Genomic DNA, 17601 nt, shown 5'->3' with positions numbered 1-17601 from the left:
TCCAACAGTCCCTGGATCTCCCCAGTGGTGCTGGTGCCAAAGAAGGATGGCAGTACCAGGTTCTGTGTGGACTACAGGAAATTAAATGGTCACACAGAGTCGGATGCTTACCCCATGCCTAGGACAGATGAGGCCCTAGAGCAGCTGGGTAGGGCTAAGTATCTTACAACCATTGATTTTACCAAGGGTTACTGGCAGGTGCACTTGACTTCCAGTACTAGGGAGAAGTCAGTCTTTGTGACTCCTTTTGGCTTGTATGAGTTCACCAAGATGCCCTTTGGGATGAAGAATGCCCCAGCGACTTTCCAGAGGCTGGTAGATCAAATCCTTGCAGGAGCAGGAGAGTTTGCCCTTGCTTACCTGGATGATATTGCCATCTACAGCCATTCCTGGCCAGAGCACCTTCAGCATGTCAGGGAGGTGCTGGGCAGACTACAGAGGGCAGGGTTGACCATTAAGCCGAGCAAATATCAGGTGGGTATGGCAGAGGTCTCCTACCTAGGACATAGATTGGGGAGTGATAAGATAAGGCCAGAACCTGCCAAAGTGGAAGCCATTCAGGCATGGCATGCACCTGTTACTAAAAAGCAGGTGAGGGCATTTTTAGGGACAGCAGGGTGCTATGGAAAGCTTGTCTCCAGTTATAGTACCATAGCTGCTCTCCTCACAGATCTGACAAGGAAGAACAGGCCAGATAAGGTAGTGTGGACCCCAGCATGTGAGCAGGCATTCCAGAAGGTTAAAGACGCTTTGGGAGGACCCCCTGTGTTAGCCAGTCCAGATTACAGAAAATAATTTGTTGTGCAGGTGGATGCTTCAAACCATGGGGTGGGGGCTGTGCTTAGCCAGATTTCTTCAGAGGGAGAAGGGCACCCAGTGGTTTATCTCAGTCATAGGCTCCAACCCAGGGAGGAATGCTATGCAGCTGTAGAAAAGGAATGTTTAGCCATAGTGTGGGCACTGCAGAAAATTCAGCCTTATCTGTATGGAAGAAAATTCACTGTTATGACAGATCACAATCTTCTAACATGGTTAAACAGAGCCAGTCAGCAAAATGCCAAATTGCTAGGATGGAGACTGGGGTTGCAAGCATATGATATGTCAGTGCAGCACCGCAGTGGGAGTAGCAATGCCAATGCAGATGGGCTTTTAAGACAGGGAATGGGGTAGGTATATTCAGCTAGACCTAACCCTCTCAAGTGGCGTTTCTCAAGGGTCACTAGAAAAACTAGCTTGAGTTCTCCGGGGGAGAGAAATGTGAAGACTGGTAGAGATGGGTGAAGGCTGCCAACCTAGCCAGATAGAATTGTGCAGATAGTTCTGTCATTTGTAAATGTGAAATGTTGAACTTAAAACAATGTAGCAACATTGCCATCTGCTGTAAAGAAAGCTAAGTCAAGCATTTCTTGTTGGTCCTTTGAAATTAAAATTATTTCATCACTGTCTTTCATGTTTACAAGTCGGCTCCAGTCCGGCTAGATGAAGGCATCCTGCCTATTGTTTTAAGGCTACAGTTAATGACCAGAATTTATGTGCAGAATGTCCTTTATTGCTCTAAGTGTAAAAGAATGTAAATGCAGTTTCTGTCAGCCTGGGAACACCAGGAAAATGTAAAAGATGATGTAATGTTTATCAGAACTGCAACAGCAATTTAAACAGAGGGAACCAGAGATTATTAAGCATTTTTCTCTGACTATCCAACTCACAGCACTGCCTGTTGCTCTATGTAAGTAAGTTATTTTAGAAGTGTGTTTTCTTGTAGATAGCTAGAAGCTAGAAATATTAGACTAAGTGTTTTTTTGTGATGTCAGAACTGTACTACTGATTTATTTTAAGTATTTCTGTGTGATCTCAACTCTTGACTAGCACTGACTGTGTAGTAGAAAGTATTGTCTTGTGGTTTTAATTATTTATTATTAAATATTTTAAAACCTTTTAACTGTGGCTGATTTATGTAGAGATAATTTAAGCTCTAGAGTACATTGCATATTCATAGAGTTTACTGTCCAAGTCACTCTAATAAGCCTTGAGACTGTTTAGTCACACTTACCAATTGGATAATATTGCACAGTAATAATTGGACACTGTTTTAAGGGCCTTTGAGTAGCTGATAATTATTAGCTGGGTGGTGGCAGGGTACTACCGTATAGTCTGGGTAAAAGGGCCACAGCTGGAGAACCTGTGCCAGCCTTTCCCAGAAGTGTCTGTGTGGTTGTATAAACTCTTATCTCAAAGTGTGTGTGTGTCAGCCACTTGGGCAGGGACATGAAGCACTGGTTGGACAGAGAGGGTGCTGGAGGTTTAACCCAGCTAAGCTGAGATCTGGACCCTATAGCTGTGCCAGTGGGGAGTCTTATTGGGGACCTGGGGAGCAAGGGAGCGACCAGCCCTGGACTGACTGTGATCTCTGTGCACTCTTAAGGGAAATTGCACTTCACTGTGTGTATTTGTTATCCTTTCCTCATATATGAGATGCCCTCTCTGGTGTTAGTGGTGAGGATTGAGGCTCCGTGATTGCTGGGCCAGAGCACAGGTCTCACAATGGCATTTGTTCCTATTTGAGACAATCACCTGCGAGTAGCAAGGAAGAGTCTTTTCACTAGTGTGAGAAAAGTAAGTGATTTTAATTAAATGGTAGAGCTTCCAGACAGAGGCAGAAGCACAGACATTCTTCCATGTTAAAATAAATGAGCCCCACCATGACAGAGAAACACTGGTACTCAGTATATGCAGTGGATTACAGGAGGAAATGAAGGGGAATACTGTGGTAGATTTTCTCAGTGAGGCATAGTTTAACATCTAGAGAATGTAGTTTAACATCTCAGAGAATGAGGTAGCCATTACACAGCAGTCATCCCCTACCCAGGTTCAGGAGATCATGACAGCACTACAGAAGATTTGAGACATGTTTACTGATAAGTCAGGGTGTACTTACCTGGTTAACTGGGAACTATTCTCTTGGTTACCTTGATGATATTGTAATCCACAACTGATTCTCACAAGTACATGTTGAACATGTTTGGCGGGGGGGGGGGGGGTGAGCAGACTAAAAAAAGACAAGGTTAACTTTTAAGTCCAACATGTATTGTGTGGTAATGACAGAAGTGTCCTATCTGGGTCATAGAGGGGTAGTGGTAAGATTCAATGAGAGCCTGCCAAGATGGAGGTTATTCATGCATAGTCTACTTCTGCTACTAAGAATCAGATGAGGGTATCCCAAGGAGTAGCAAGGTACTAAGCAAGTTTTGCTCTCCCACGATAGCACAATATATACTTTACAAGAAACAATAGATCAGATTAGGATGTCTGCATTCTAGCCTTTCAGGAAAGTATTTCAAATACTTACCGGGTCTTGACCACCCCCCTCCCATGCTAGCTTCAATCCTGATTGCCATGAAGAAATTATTGCAAAGGTAGATACTTCAAATCAAGGAGATGGGGCTGTACATAATCAGGTTTTAGGAGAACCCTATAGTGTATCTAAGCCTTTGACTTCATCCCAGGGAGGAGCCCTATGCTGCAGTAGAGAAGGGGTGTCTTGATGCAGGCTGTTCTCTACAAAAGCTTCAGCCCTGCCACCAAGGCAGACATTTTGCTGTTGTTGCACACTACAACCCTTTAAAGCAGTTACAGAGGGTGCATGGGTAAAATGGGAAACTTGTTTGATGGAGTTGAGCATTGCAGTTTTATAATATGACTATCCAGCATAACAGTAAAACTTCTAATCCCAATGCAGATGGTCTGTCATGCAGAGGAGCAAAGCAGTGTGCCAGAAGAATTCACTCTGATTACAAGCATTACTGTTGAGGGCATTTCAAGAAAATGTGCATAATAAACATGAAAGTGCTTTCTGACTTAGAATGTAACACATATGTAAGCTGCACGTTAAGTGTTATAAAACCAGCAGGTAAACTAAAAATATGTAATTTAATCTGCAAATGTGTGTTTTTTAGTGGCATGAAATTATGTATGAACTTATGACATTTTTCTAAGCGATGTACAAAAGAAGTATATGAAATCTGTGACTGCATTCAACTTGGAAATACAGCAGTTATACATAGGAAGCTAAATGCTGTAAATGAACATTTAATAAATTCTAGAAAGGAGATATTTAGCAATGCAGATGAATGTGAAACTGCTTCATTACATCTGTGGTGGCAGTATTTAAAAGAAATAAGGCAAGTAGTGGGTGAATAGGACAATATAGAGTCAGAGGGAAAGTAACTACCCTGGAATTTGTGAAGTACAGAATGCGGGTTCTCTACACTTAAGTCTCTGTCTTTGATGCCCTGAAATTCAGCCAGTATAACCTTAGGTATCAGTAATTATTTTGGTTAAGAAATAGCTAAAAACAGTCCAGCTGCAAACCAATGTTTTTTCATTTTTGTAATTTACTTGTTAAAAAGTGATTATTTTCTGTTTCTCTGTGCAAGTCATATTTTTCTGTATGTTTACTTTTTAAATGTACTGCCTGAATTATTCTTTCTTAAGTAAAGTATTTAAGTTATTCACTTTTAAAAAAGGTCATGACTTGTCATTATTTATTTATTGATAACAGGGTATTTGTTGCTACATGGTGACAGACTGCTGGCATCCACCACTAACTGGCCAGACTGCCCTTATCATTTGTGTTTATAGTTATTTGCTTTATTAACAGGAATGATACTACAATGGGACTCCCCAGGTAAGATAATCGTACATGTTGGCGGTTTACTACCTTGGGGAAAGACAGAAGGCTGCAGTGTTGGAAAATATTCACCAGACCGCCCTGGAAATTAATGTGTGTGTGTGTGTGTGTGTGTGTGTGTGTGTGAGAGTGTATTTCTGACATGACCACTAGTACCATTCAGCAAGGTACTGAAGTTATTGCTGCAGTTGCTTAGTATGTGTGTTTATTTCTTTTAACATTTACATTTATTTTTGAAATATACTTTCATTTATTCAGCATGGAAAAGGTAAAACACAGATTGTCATACAGTCATTATACCTAATTAATCTATGCTAATATTTCTTCTTTAATGCAAGATATATTTATTGTTACAGATGGATGCAGTACATATAGTTTTTGGCAATGTGTGCTTTGATCATTTGCTGATTAGTAAGTGTCAGCATATATGGAGATTGTGCAGAAATGTATAAAGAAGTAATACAACAGATTATCTCTCATTAATCTCTGTGCTGGTTATTCACTTGATATTTTAACCATGAGCCCCCTTCTCCCAGCCTTCACACTGACTAGAGTGTGATGCCTGACTGAGTTCATCCATCTTGTACACGCAGTTAATATTGTGGAAGAAATTACTGTCTTAAACAATCATCATACTAACAGATATTTTCTGGCCTATACAAACAAACTTCTTGTCTGCATGAAGTTTGACTAATAAGTAAGCTAATACCCACTGTACATGAAATTATGTGACAAAACAAACATTTTTTGTATGTGTATAAATACATACATCTGTATACATAAAAACACTTGTAATTATAGGCATGCAGCTGTACATCTGTATTTTACAGAGAAATATATATGCATATCTTTCTTTACTCATACATATTAATTTGTATTTATACGCAAAAGTATGTCATCACATAAACATTCCATATTTATATTCAGATGCATTTCTGTATCCAAATACGTTTATGCTTTCTCATGCATTTCAATAATATATAGACACATATTTGCAGTTACACATATATTTCTTCTAACAAATACGTTCAGTTATGCAGTATTTATATGATATGCTTTTTAAACCCGTTTGATATGATTAAAAAAATAAAAATACTTATTGTAGAACTCTGGTCTTCTCACTGTCATCTGGACTACCCACTCAGCCAGCTGGTAAGGCCTATACTTCTGCAGATGATTGTACTTGTTTCAGCAGTGGGGGCCAGTGATTGTTGTCAAGGATGACTGGTGTTACCCAACTCCTGCCAGATGTCAATTTCCTTGCATTCTGACTCACTGACTCAGGACTTATTCAGGTGCAAATCCCTAAGAAGGTAGAACATTGTTTTGGTCTCCTTGTCAGGCCAGTTTAGAGCCCGCCCTTGTGCCCTCACAAGTGCTGCCATCATTTGAAGTGCCAGTACCAGAATAAAGAATGTAAGTTCAGCAAAGTAGTGCACAGGTTTGGAACCACACCCTTTGGAATGTGGCATCACATTAATTGAATGCCATGTAGGGACATTACTATTGGAACTGATATTACTAGTAAGTTTGGTTAAACCAAATTGTTTGGTCACATCATTTTTTAAAACAATACTTTCATATTTCATTTCCATGGTAAATAGGATTCGGTCATGAAAGCATCATATTTTTAAGTTTCTTACATCTAATTTTACTTATGTGATTAACTTTTGATATTTTTTAATAAATAATAAACCTGGTGGTAATGCATGACTCTTTTGTGTAAGCATGTCCTTTTCAGTATTGCATCAGTGTAAATCATTTCCGTTTATATAACTCTTATTTTCTTTACTACATAAAGATATGTCACAGTGTATACCGTTGTCAATTTACTGAATGATTTGAGGTAATAAGGTATACTTTAATATGTAGGATGACCATTGATTGCACTTCATGAATATGTAGACTCAATGAGATCTAAGTCCATTTTCCTTTTTTTAATCATAGGGAATTTTGAGAATTACTAGAGTTATTTGTGTGTTTCTTAGGCCAGTTGAGGTGTGCTGGCCTGGGGACTGCTGCAGAAAGCACATTCAGAAGTACTTACAGAAGGTCAACTGATCGGGATTGGTGACTTACACACTCCTAGAATACTGAGATTCATAGAGATAAGTGTAAATAAGCCTAATTTGCTTATAACAAATGTAAATAATCCTGAACTTACATGAATAAGTTTAAGATTGCCATGTTAACTTGTGATCACTGGAGATAGCAGGAAATGCTGTTGAAAACTATGATCTTATTCAGGTAAGGGAAACAATAATAAAACAATAAAAATTAGTTCAAACTAGTTGATTATTTTAACTAAAAGTGTTAACTAGGAATAATGTGTATTTTATAGATCAAACAGTGAGATACAAGTGATTTATATATTTATTCATGACATGAGTGAGACCTATAAATGAGAATTTGTGACAACAGCACTGAAATTTTGTGAAAAATAATTGCAATGTGAAAAGTACTTTGGAAATTAAGTTTGCATGCATTTACTGATTATGATATGCAGGGTATAAATACACATGTTTTAGTGATTTCAATCTGATGTATTTTCTCCAATGTATTTTTGTGTCAGAATACATGTTCAATTACAGGGGGATTTATGTCAGTCATAACTGAAAACTGTCAATATAAAAACAGAAAAGGGGTTAGGAAAATAAGTCTGTTAGCAATTCCATAAGATAACAATGCAATGTTAAGTGCTTGCAATACCACTATTAATTTCTTGATGGTGCAATTCAAGTAAGTAAAGTAAGTACAACACAACTGTAACTGCCTGAAATTGGACTTGCATTATGTGTGTATATAAGTAAGGGTGTTGTGTCACCATGCATGTTTTGTACTGTATGTATCTATGATTTTTTGTATGATGAAAGCAGGCATGCTTTCACTGTTGTGCTGTTTGGCTGATGTGGGAATCAAATGTTTTTTGTACATGACTTTGGTATGTTGCTTTAGGTAAATGAATGATGCGACAGCAAGGATCAGGACAGAGAAAGGACAACTTTAGCCATGAGAACAGTATCCTCATGATAGTCCTTAGGATATATGGCAAATGCCTTTTTGAAAAAGGGGGACCCAAACAGAGATGAGAGGCAAAGGCATGGAACTTGGTAATTATGGCTGTAAATGTTGCTGGCAGAAGGAACTGCATATTAACATGGTGCAAGAAGAGGGCCAATGATATGGTAGCTTGTGCAAGATCCAAGTCAAGGCAGAAGGCAATTGCCCATAGATGTACTGGGAGGGGACACTGTAACAATGTTTCTTTTAACACCTGTTCAAGAATACCTCCTTTCAATTCAGGGGATGTTTATAGGATGAAGGATACCTCCTTTCAATTCAGGGGATGATTATAGGATGAAGAATACCTCCTTTCAATTCAGGGGATGATTATAGGATGAAGAATACCTCCTTTCAATTCAGGGGATGATTATAGGATGAAGAATACCTCCTTTCAATTCGGGGGATGATTATAGGATGAAGAATACCTCCTTTCAATTCAGGGGATGATTATAGGACAGACACGGGAATAATTAGAGGTGGCATGGACAGTGGCTGTTATCCACATCTGCATTATTAACAGACATTAGCTCAGGAAGGTTGATTTCACAACAATAACATATGCATATACACATATATACACAACAGAAGTATGAAATGCAGTGAACATATGACAATTGCTATTAACAGGTGAACCATCCACTTCAGCACCTAATGATATTGTTGAATACATTGTGCATGGTAAATGTCCACTACAGTATAACAGACAACATAGATTGGTGTATCCCACCATCTAAGTAGTAATATATTCAATTAATTCTTTACAGGGTCAGTAGCAGAAACAAACAGTTCCACCATACCAATACATTTAGAAAATAGTAGTAGAAGAATGCCTGATGATCATGATGACGGTGATAATGATGATGAAAACATAGTTATATTTATGGGACAGCTTGGGGAACTGGTATACAGTCTCCAAGTTTAATAGCAGGATCTCACACCATATGTTAGTAACTCTGCAGGAAGTGACAGTGGATCACTGGATGGTCAGACACATGCTGGCATTATAGTACAGGCTGTAAAGGGAGAAAAGCTATGTACCTCTACACCAATATCCCCAGACCCACAGGAACACCTTATCGGCAGATATTTAGATGCAGCAATGTCCACAGTGGCACTTTTACAAAGGTGGAGGCATTTTGTCATAGTTACCTCAGGAAACATGCAAGGCATTGGCTGCCTGGCAGCAAATGTGCCATAACATTGGTAAAGCTCAGTTAACTGGCAGAGAGTTAGCAACAAATGGTTAGAATCCTCCAGAGTCTACATGAGAATTTCCAGCACTACATGGAAGTGGGATGGCAGGGATAATGCCATGATCACATTGATCTATACTATGGTTGCACACCAAGTATCCATGGCCATCACCAATCATATACTGGTGAGTAAACTGAGGTTATGGAGTACCTGTGAAGTGAAGAATTCAGTGTAGAAAAATCTAATTCAGAAAGCACCACAACAGGATAGAGCAAAGGACATCCAAATTTAGGGGAAACCAGTGGACTGGAAAGCTATTGGTCAGGTGCCATATGAAGATATTTTGAAGCCTTCCACAGGAAACCAGTATAAATGCTCACTTGAAGCTGGACAGCAAGAGAAGGAACAGGAAAATGTGGAAACTCAGACGCAGTCAATATTGAGGAGTGATAGGCCAGTGAGTTCCCAAATGACAGAGCAACAGATGGCACAGGATGAAATTGAAGAGAATGTGCCACAGGAAGATGTTATAGAACTTTCTATAGAATGCCCACACGAAATGGAAAACAAAAAATGTGGCTTCAGTTTAGAAGAAAATGAGTTGCTTGATTTAATAGAGATAGCTAGACATATTAAGATCAATGCAGGAAATAGACTGCAGAAGGTCAATAAAACCCAAAAAGTCAGACATTTGATAAAACAAATGAACACAGTAATTAGGACTGTCCATAGAGATCCATGCAATGTAACAGAAGTAAAGAGAATAAATTATTGTGCAGCTAAATTAATGACTGATAACGTTCTACCACAAGAACACAGGGTAATGAGGGAAAGGAAGGGGAGAAATCAAATACCATCATGGGAGTATCGAATAGAGAAAAATACAAAGCAATTAAGACAAGAAGTGTCACTGTTAGAAGAGTATAAAAGAGGGAATAGATCAACAAAAATACTTAGAAAGATAGACATGATAAAAGCATTGTGCAGTATTAGAACAGATCAGGATCTATTGTGCACTGTCACAAATAAACTAAAAATCTCAGCACAGGTGGAAAAACTTAGAAGATACACAGAAAAATATGAAGGAAAAGTACAAAATAAGCAATTTATTGATGACCGAAAAAAGTTTTATAGAGAATTTGGAAACAAGGTAAAAGCAATTGAAAGACCACCAAAAACAGAAGAAATAGATATATTTTGGAGAAGTATTTATGAGGGTCCTGTGGAACATAACTAAGATGCTAAATGGATAGAAGAAGTAAAAGAAAGAATAAGTAATTTAAAGATACAGGATATGAAAAGGGATGAAGTAACAGCCATAGAGATTGAAATAAATTTAAAAAAAGCCTCTAATTGGAAACCCCAGGTATAGATGCAGTACCTAACTTCTGGTTAAAAGTATTAACATCTTTGCATGAAGATTTAGCCGTGAGTAAGAACTAATTACATGCACACCACGAACAGACACCAACCTTGCTAATAGCAGGAAAAACAATGCTCCTGCTTAAGAGTGAACCTGCAAGCTACCCTAAAAAATATAGACTAATAAATTGCCTTCTGACGACGTATAAACTGTACACTGGCATTGATGATGACAGAGTTTACAGAACCTTAGAAGAAAACTCAGTTATGGCAATAGAACAAAAGGGCAATAAAATGAAGTCATATGGAACAAATAATCACTTGTTGTTAAATAAAGCCATAGTGGAGAACTGTAAAAAGGAAAAGAATCTAAATATGGCATGGATTGACTACAAAAAGCATTTGATAGTATCCTGCATCCATGGATAAAAGAGTGCTAAAAAATGTATAAGATAAACCCTACATTGATCAACTACATTACAGTGAGCATAAAACAGTGGCAGACCACTTTGAAATTAAGCCATGATAAAGGACAAATTATTATCTCAGGGATAAAAATTCAAAGGGGGATATTCCACTGTGATCCTTTGACACCACTGCTATTCTGTCTTGCCCTTAACCTATTAAGCTGTTTACTTAAAGCTTAGGCCATGGCTATAATTTGGCTCCTAGAAAACAACAAAGTGTAAAGACTTCTCATGTTCTCTTTGTAAATGATTTAAAACTGTATAGCTCATTAGATGAGGAACTGAAAGCACAACTGCAAGTTGTCAAAACTTTTTCAGATGATATAAGAATGTAATTTGGTCTTGATAAATGTACAAAAGCAACATTTAAAGCAGGAAAACTACAGCACCAAGAAAACATCAGTTTGGGACAAGAATGTGATATAAAGGACCTTGAACAAGAGGGAGTGTATAAATACTTGGGAACTGATGAAGGAGCAACAATAAAACATGAACAAGTGCAAATAAGACTCAGTAAAGAATACTTTTGCAGACTTAAATTAATCCTGAAAGCATCATTACATCTAGGAACAGAATTCAAGCTATAAATCAATTTGCTCTTCGTGTACTAACTTACAGTTTTGGAGTGATTGACTGGCCCCAAAACATGTTGGATAGATTAGACAGGAAAAACAAGAAGGATGTTTCATGCCCACCAAATGATTTATAAAAATTAGTGCATACTAAGATTATATATTCCCCATTCCAAAGGAGGGATGGACCTCCTTGAAATTGACTACATGTATAGATCTGCAATTGTGGGACTGTACACATATCTGCTGACCTCAAAATACCCAAATGTAGTGAAAATTTTGAAACATGAGGAGAATAAATCTAAGATGACTTCTCTGCTTAATCTAGCAGAAGTATATCAGTGTCAAGCAGTAATAGAAATCAAACCAGAAATAGATAAAAATCAGACAGTAACTGAATGTGTCAAAAAAACAAAAGAAAGAATATAAGATGAAGGACCAGATGAGAAGGCAAACAATGTGGAAAATGCATAAATATAGTTGCAAGTTTAGAAAACTTCTGGAAGAACCTCATCTTGATCAGGATCAAACACAGGGATGGTTAAGGAGAGGTGAATTCAAACCAAGAGATGTAAGGATAATATTTGTGGTACAAGACAGTGGGCTACGTACACATTGGTTTACAAAGTCTATTGAACATATGGGAGAAACAGACAAACGTAGGTTTTGTAAAACAGAATTGGAAACTGTCACACACCTCGTTGCTGGTTGTGACATACTAATGGCAAGTTGTTACACTGGGGTTTGTGCAAACATTATAATATTGTAATATATAATATTGAAGTAGCTGAAAAACAGTGGAAGCATGAGCCACAAAGCATTATAGAAAATGATGAAATCTACATCACATGGGATCATCCATTACCAACAGTTCAAAAGAGTTCAAAAGATAGATGTGAGAAAGCCAAATATAGTGGTCCATGAATAGAAGACAACCATAGTATTGATCATTTAAATCGCTACACCCAGTGACTACAGTGTCTTGTGTACAGAAGGACACAAAGTCATAAAATATCAGGATTTGCAGAAAGGAATGACAGCAATGTGGAAGAAAAATTCCCAGACAGTTCCAGTATTATAGGAGCAACGGGTCTTATAAAAAAAGAAACTACAATCATATTTAGATACTCTACTGATACATGTAACTCCATACGAATTGCAAAAGGATTCTACTGGGTACATTGCAGGTACTGAGAAGAGCACTTCTGGTTGACATCAAAGATTGAAACAATACTAATTTCATGAAAATTAATCATACTTTGACTTAGGAATGGGTCAGTTCCCATCATAGTATTAGAAACCCAAAAGATTCGGAGAAATTAAAAAGTGAGAACTTACTAGATTCAAATGGGAGTCAGTGTTAACAGGGAAGAGGATGGGGTATTGTCTGGGAACATAAGGGCATATCACTTTGTGCTGCAAGTGCTTTGCAAGAAGGTGGTGCAACTACTGGGGTGAGGTAACAAACACAACAGAATTCATGCAAGACAAGTCAGCATTCATCAACACATAGCAAAACCTCTCATTCAAGGTCACATTCCAGCAGAACTGTGAGATCAGTGTCTGTAGGACCATTTGCATCAAGTAGGTCATGACATTGCAGTAAAGCACTATTCAGTTCACATGTAAGATCTCATATAGCTTTACCTATACTATCTGTAGATGATGTCATGTATGACACATTTGTCCCTGACCCGTTGTGATTCAAGCTAAGTCATTCATAGAATTGCAATCATAGTTTCTACGCAGAGAAGTTGATGTTTAACTGTACAATGAGATATTAATAAAAAAATAATAAAAACATTTAAAAAATGCAGAATACATGAGTACAGACTGTAACACAGTAAATCACCACCTACATAAATCAAATTTCTGGATCACATTTGGTTTGCACAATTAAGCTTATAAGGGCCAGTGGTTGTTAGCCTAATATACACCAATGATCCTATGAACTAAAACAAACATCTGCGTGCATTTCAGTTCAATAAATATATTATGTAGAAGTAAAAGAAATATCTAGAAAGAAAGCTGTATGTCATAAAATTCAGACTGTACTGGTTTATACAAGTAAGGGCCTACCATTATCATGACTTTCAATTCAGCAATGTTACAGCTGAGAAATACTCATAAAATGCCAGTTAAAAAATAGAAAAAGAAAAGGTTGCACAATTATCCTACTTGCAAACTAGCACTGATGCTACTTCAGCTTTAGCATTAAACAAATGATGAATCTTTGAGGACACAACTTCTTGTGTATGAGGAAAATAAAATAATCTTATGAGAAAATTAATCTAATATGCAGTAAGTTAAGAAATAAATAATACTTTTAAATATGTAATAGTAAAACTGATCAAACATTGCATAATACTAAAAAGCCTGTGAAGCTTTTTCCATTATTAATGTGTAAATTATAAATTCATGCTATATAATGGAATAACATGTTTATTCAATTTATGATCTCATGAGAATCAGTAAGTGTATAATGAAGTACACTACTTAAGCAGAAAATCCTGTGAAAATCAGAAGTGCAAAATAATTTCTTACATCATATCTTAGTGATGGTTATACATACCTTAGTATTCATAGGGATAGGAAGGCCAAACAGCCCATGAGTACCCCTATGGGGTCATAGATATTCACGAAGACCCTTATAATATCCCTGTCCACTATGATCCTATCAAGGACTTCCTGATTCACAAAATTATAATATTTTATTCTGTGCCTAAATCTCCACCTTCTTGGCCCACAAGAACTGGTAGGTGCAAGTGGTTTTGCCACAGCCAAGACAAATATCTCACACTGGGAAATAGCTAGGTTAGCAACAAATGACAGCATCATCATGGATTGCAAAGCAGATAAAAAGGCATGATTCTGCCTTTTATAATGACCCTGTGCACAGAGCGGAAATGTGTCAACAATTTATGAACAGCCAGGAGAATGACTTAGCATGTGTGGCTTTGCATCATTTCTCATTTAAATCTCATTATTTTGAACTTGCATAAGTACATTCGCAGCTATTGGCCATTGACATAAAATCCTCTATGAATCATGTCTTTGTCAAAGTGAAAGTAAACCTTATTGTCATTCAAATGTACCTAGCAGTGCCAGCTGAACTAAATTTCGTTGCTTGGTCCCAGTGCAAAACATAACATAACATATAATTAGAAGGACCGTAAGAGAGATTCACATACAGTAATAACTAGGATACTTGACAACACATAAATTTACCACATATTGGACAATAAGACATTAGACGATATTATACTAGTAGGTATTGCACATACTAAGAATTCCTGTTGTGATTTGTTTTGAATATTGCACATCCACATTAGTAGTGTGATACACTCTGTTCATATTACACATATATAGAGTGATGACTCACTCTGGCTATTGCACTAATAGTGATAGAAGGGAACAGCTAGATGTTCCAGTTATTAAGTAGTTGTCAAATAGTTACTATAGACAGTATACCATAGCTTGTGGCATATTGATCCTGTTATCTACTGTCATGCTTGACGTTTGAGTTTAACAGCCTTATGGATACAGCGAAGAAACTCCTCTTCAGTCTAGATGTTTTGCAGTGTAAGCTGCAATATCGTCTGCCCCAGGAGAGGTGGAAGAACATGCTATGCGCAGGATGGGTGGGGTCGTTTATTATCTTCCTAGCTCTTCGTACACACCTAGTCTCATGCAGCTTATGCATAGATGGGACTGAAAAAACAGTTTTTTTTTCCACTGCCTTCACTTCCCTTAGAAAGCCTTGCAGTCAGATTCTTTGCAGTTTCCTTACCATACGATGATGTTATTAATGAGGGTACTCTTGATGGTCCATAGAAGGCTTTAAGGATGGTCTGTGCCAGGTTTGCCTTCCTTGGTTTCTGTAGGAAGTGCAGATGTTGTGTCTTCTTCACTGTGTGGTTAATGTGAGTCATCCAGCATAAGTCATGAGAGATATGCCCTCCCAGGAACATGGTACTTTTGACTCTTTCCACTGCCATCCCCTTAATCTCCACAGATTGATATACCTCCTATGTCTAACTGTATTCCACTATTAATTCTTTGGTCTTGCTTACATTTAAGGCCAGATAGTTGCTGTCGCACCAGCCTATCGGATGCTCCACTTCTTCCCTGTAGGCCATTTTCTGTCTGTTCCTGACAAGACCTGCAACTGTGGTATCATCCATGAGCTTGACGATTTTGTTGGATTCATGCTTGGCCATGCAGTCATGCATCAGCAAGGTGAATAGTAGAGAACTCAGTATGCAGTTTTGTGGGACACCCATACAAAGTGTGATACTGTTTGAACTGTTAGCTCCCACACATAACGTTTGGGGTCTGTTTATGACACAGTCAGTATCCAATTACATAGGGGGGTGTTGATGGCAAGCTGGATCAGCTTCACTATCCGATTCTGGGGAATGACAGTGTTGAAGGAGGAACTAAAATTGATGAACAGCAATCTGACATATCAATTCTTGTTCTCTAGATGGTCCAATGATTCATGAAGTACTATAGCTATAGCGTCAGCCATGCAGCAGTTAGAGCTATAATCAAACTGTAATGTGTCCAGTGTTGCAGGTAGATTTGAAGAGATATGATTTTTGATTAGCCACTCAAAACACTTCATTACCGTAGATGTAAGAGCAACTGGTCGGTAATCATTTAGACTTGATGGCTGAGATTTCTTGGGTAAGGGGATGATTGTCATATTTTTGAAGCATTTAAATACAGTGGATGGATGAAGGGATATATCAAAAATATCATTTAGTACAGTGGGCAGTTGAGTAGCACATTCTCTAAGAACCTTTACCATAATATTATCAGCACCAGCTGCTTTTCTTGGGTTTACTCTCCTCAGCATTTTCAGAACATCAGATGTACTGAGACATAGCACCTCTTCACCCTGTTCAACAGGGAGCATACTTGCCACAGTGTTTTTATCCATGTCAAATCTGCTGAAGTAGCTGTTTAGTTTATTCAGAAATTCTAGTTGTCATCACATGGGGAGGATGTAGGCCTGTACTCGGTTATTGCTTGTATGCCTTGCCAGAGACGTCTGGAGTCCCTTTGGTCAGAGAAGTGTCTCTGAATTTGATGCCTCTTTTCTACCTCTACTTAAATTTGCTCTGGCCTGTCTTAGGGCATCCTTGTCCTTTGATTTGAATCTGGCATTTCATGCTTTTAAGAGCTCATATACTTCACCAAACAGCCAGGGTTTTTAGTTTGCACATATGGTGATGCTTTTGATGACTGTTACATCATCAACACACTTTGAAGTGTAGGCCATCACTGATTCAGTATACTCCTCCAGGTCTATATGTTGGTTCTTCTCAGCTGCCTCTTTAGACACTAACCAGTCCATTTCATTCTACAAGCCTACATCTTCATGTGAAGATAACATCAAGTTTCTGAACCAACTGAACAAATTCTTCAGTAGGTTTGATGCTGACAACAAAACAACAGTGTGCAGAATCCCTGAAGACAAGGTTGCAGCGGTGCTGAGCTTCAATACAATCGATGTCACCAGAAACCTAAAACATGTCAACCCGAGAAAAGCAGCTGGCCCTACTTAAACCACCAAACTGGAACTCCAATCGACACCAAATACCATTAACCAAGTAGGCAAAAAGGTGAACTCATACTGCACTTTATTGTTTAAAACACATCCAGCAGTTAAGCGCTTTCATCCCAAATGGGACTTCATCAGAAATATTGTGAATGTTAATAGCTTGCTTAAATGCACTAATAAGACCACATGACACTTAAAATAATCCATTAATTTAAATGGAAATGTTCATTAAAACACCAACATTAAACTTGACTTCATCTAAAAAAAAATCACAATATATTTAAAAAATGTGTATTTATTTATTTATTTATTGCCATTTGCTAACCGGGTTGGTTCAGCTGGGCCAGAGGCCCGTTTTCAGTGGAGACCCGAGGAGAAAAGCTCCAGCTACAAAAAAAATTAAGGATTACATAGGTAACAAAATAACAAGTAGCAATACCAAGTGACACTCCCAAAACATGTTGTTGTTGTGTCTTTCGGCTTTTTCTGGTTAGGGGTCGCCACAGCGGAACTCCGGTCTGCTAATGATTGGCAGTAGATTTTTACATGCTGAGTTGCCAGCCCTGATGCACAACCTTCAACGAAGGTACGCCCATTCACGCATGTCTCCACACAGAAGACACACTAGCTGAGAATCGAACAGGACAGCGTCTTACTGTGAGGCGACAACGCTACTGCAGCACCACC

This window comes from Protopterus annectens, chromosome 12.part0, assembly GCF_019279795.1.
Source record: "Protopterus annectens isolate FY-2018-M chromosome 12.part0, PAN1.0, whole genome shotgun sequence".
Classification (NCBI taxonomy): Eukaryota; Metazoa; Chordata; order Ceratodontiformes; family Protopteridae; genus Protopterus; species Protopterus annectens.
Note: the sequence above shows the minus strand (reverse complement) of the source record.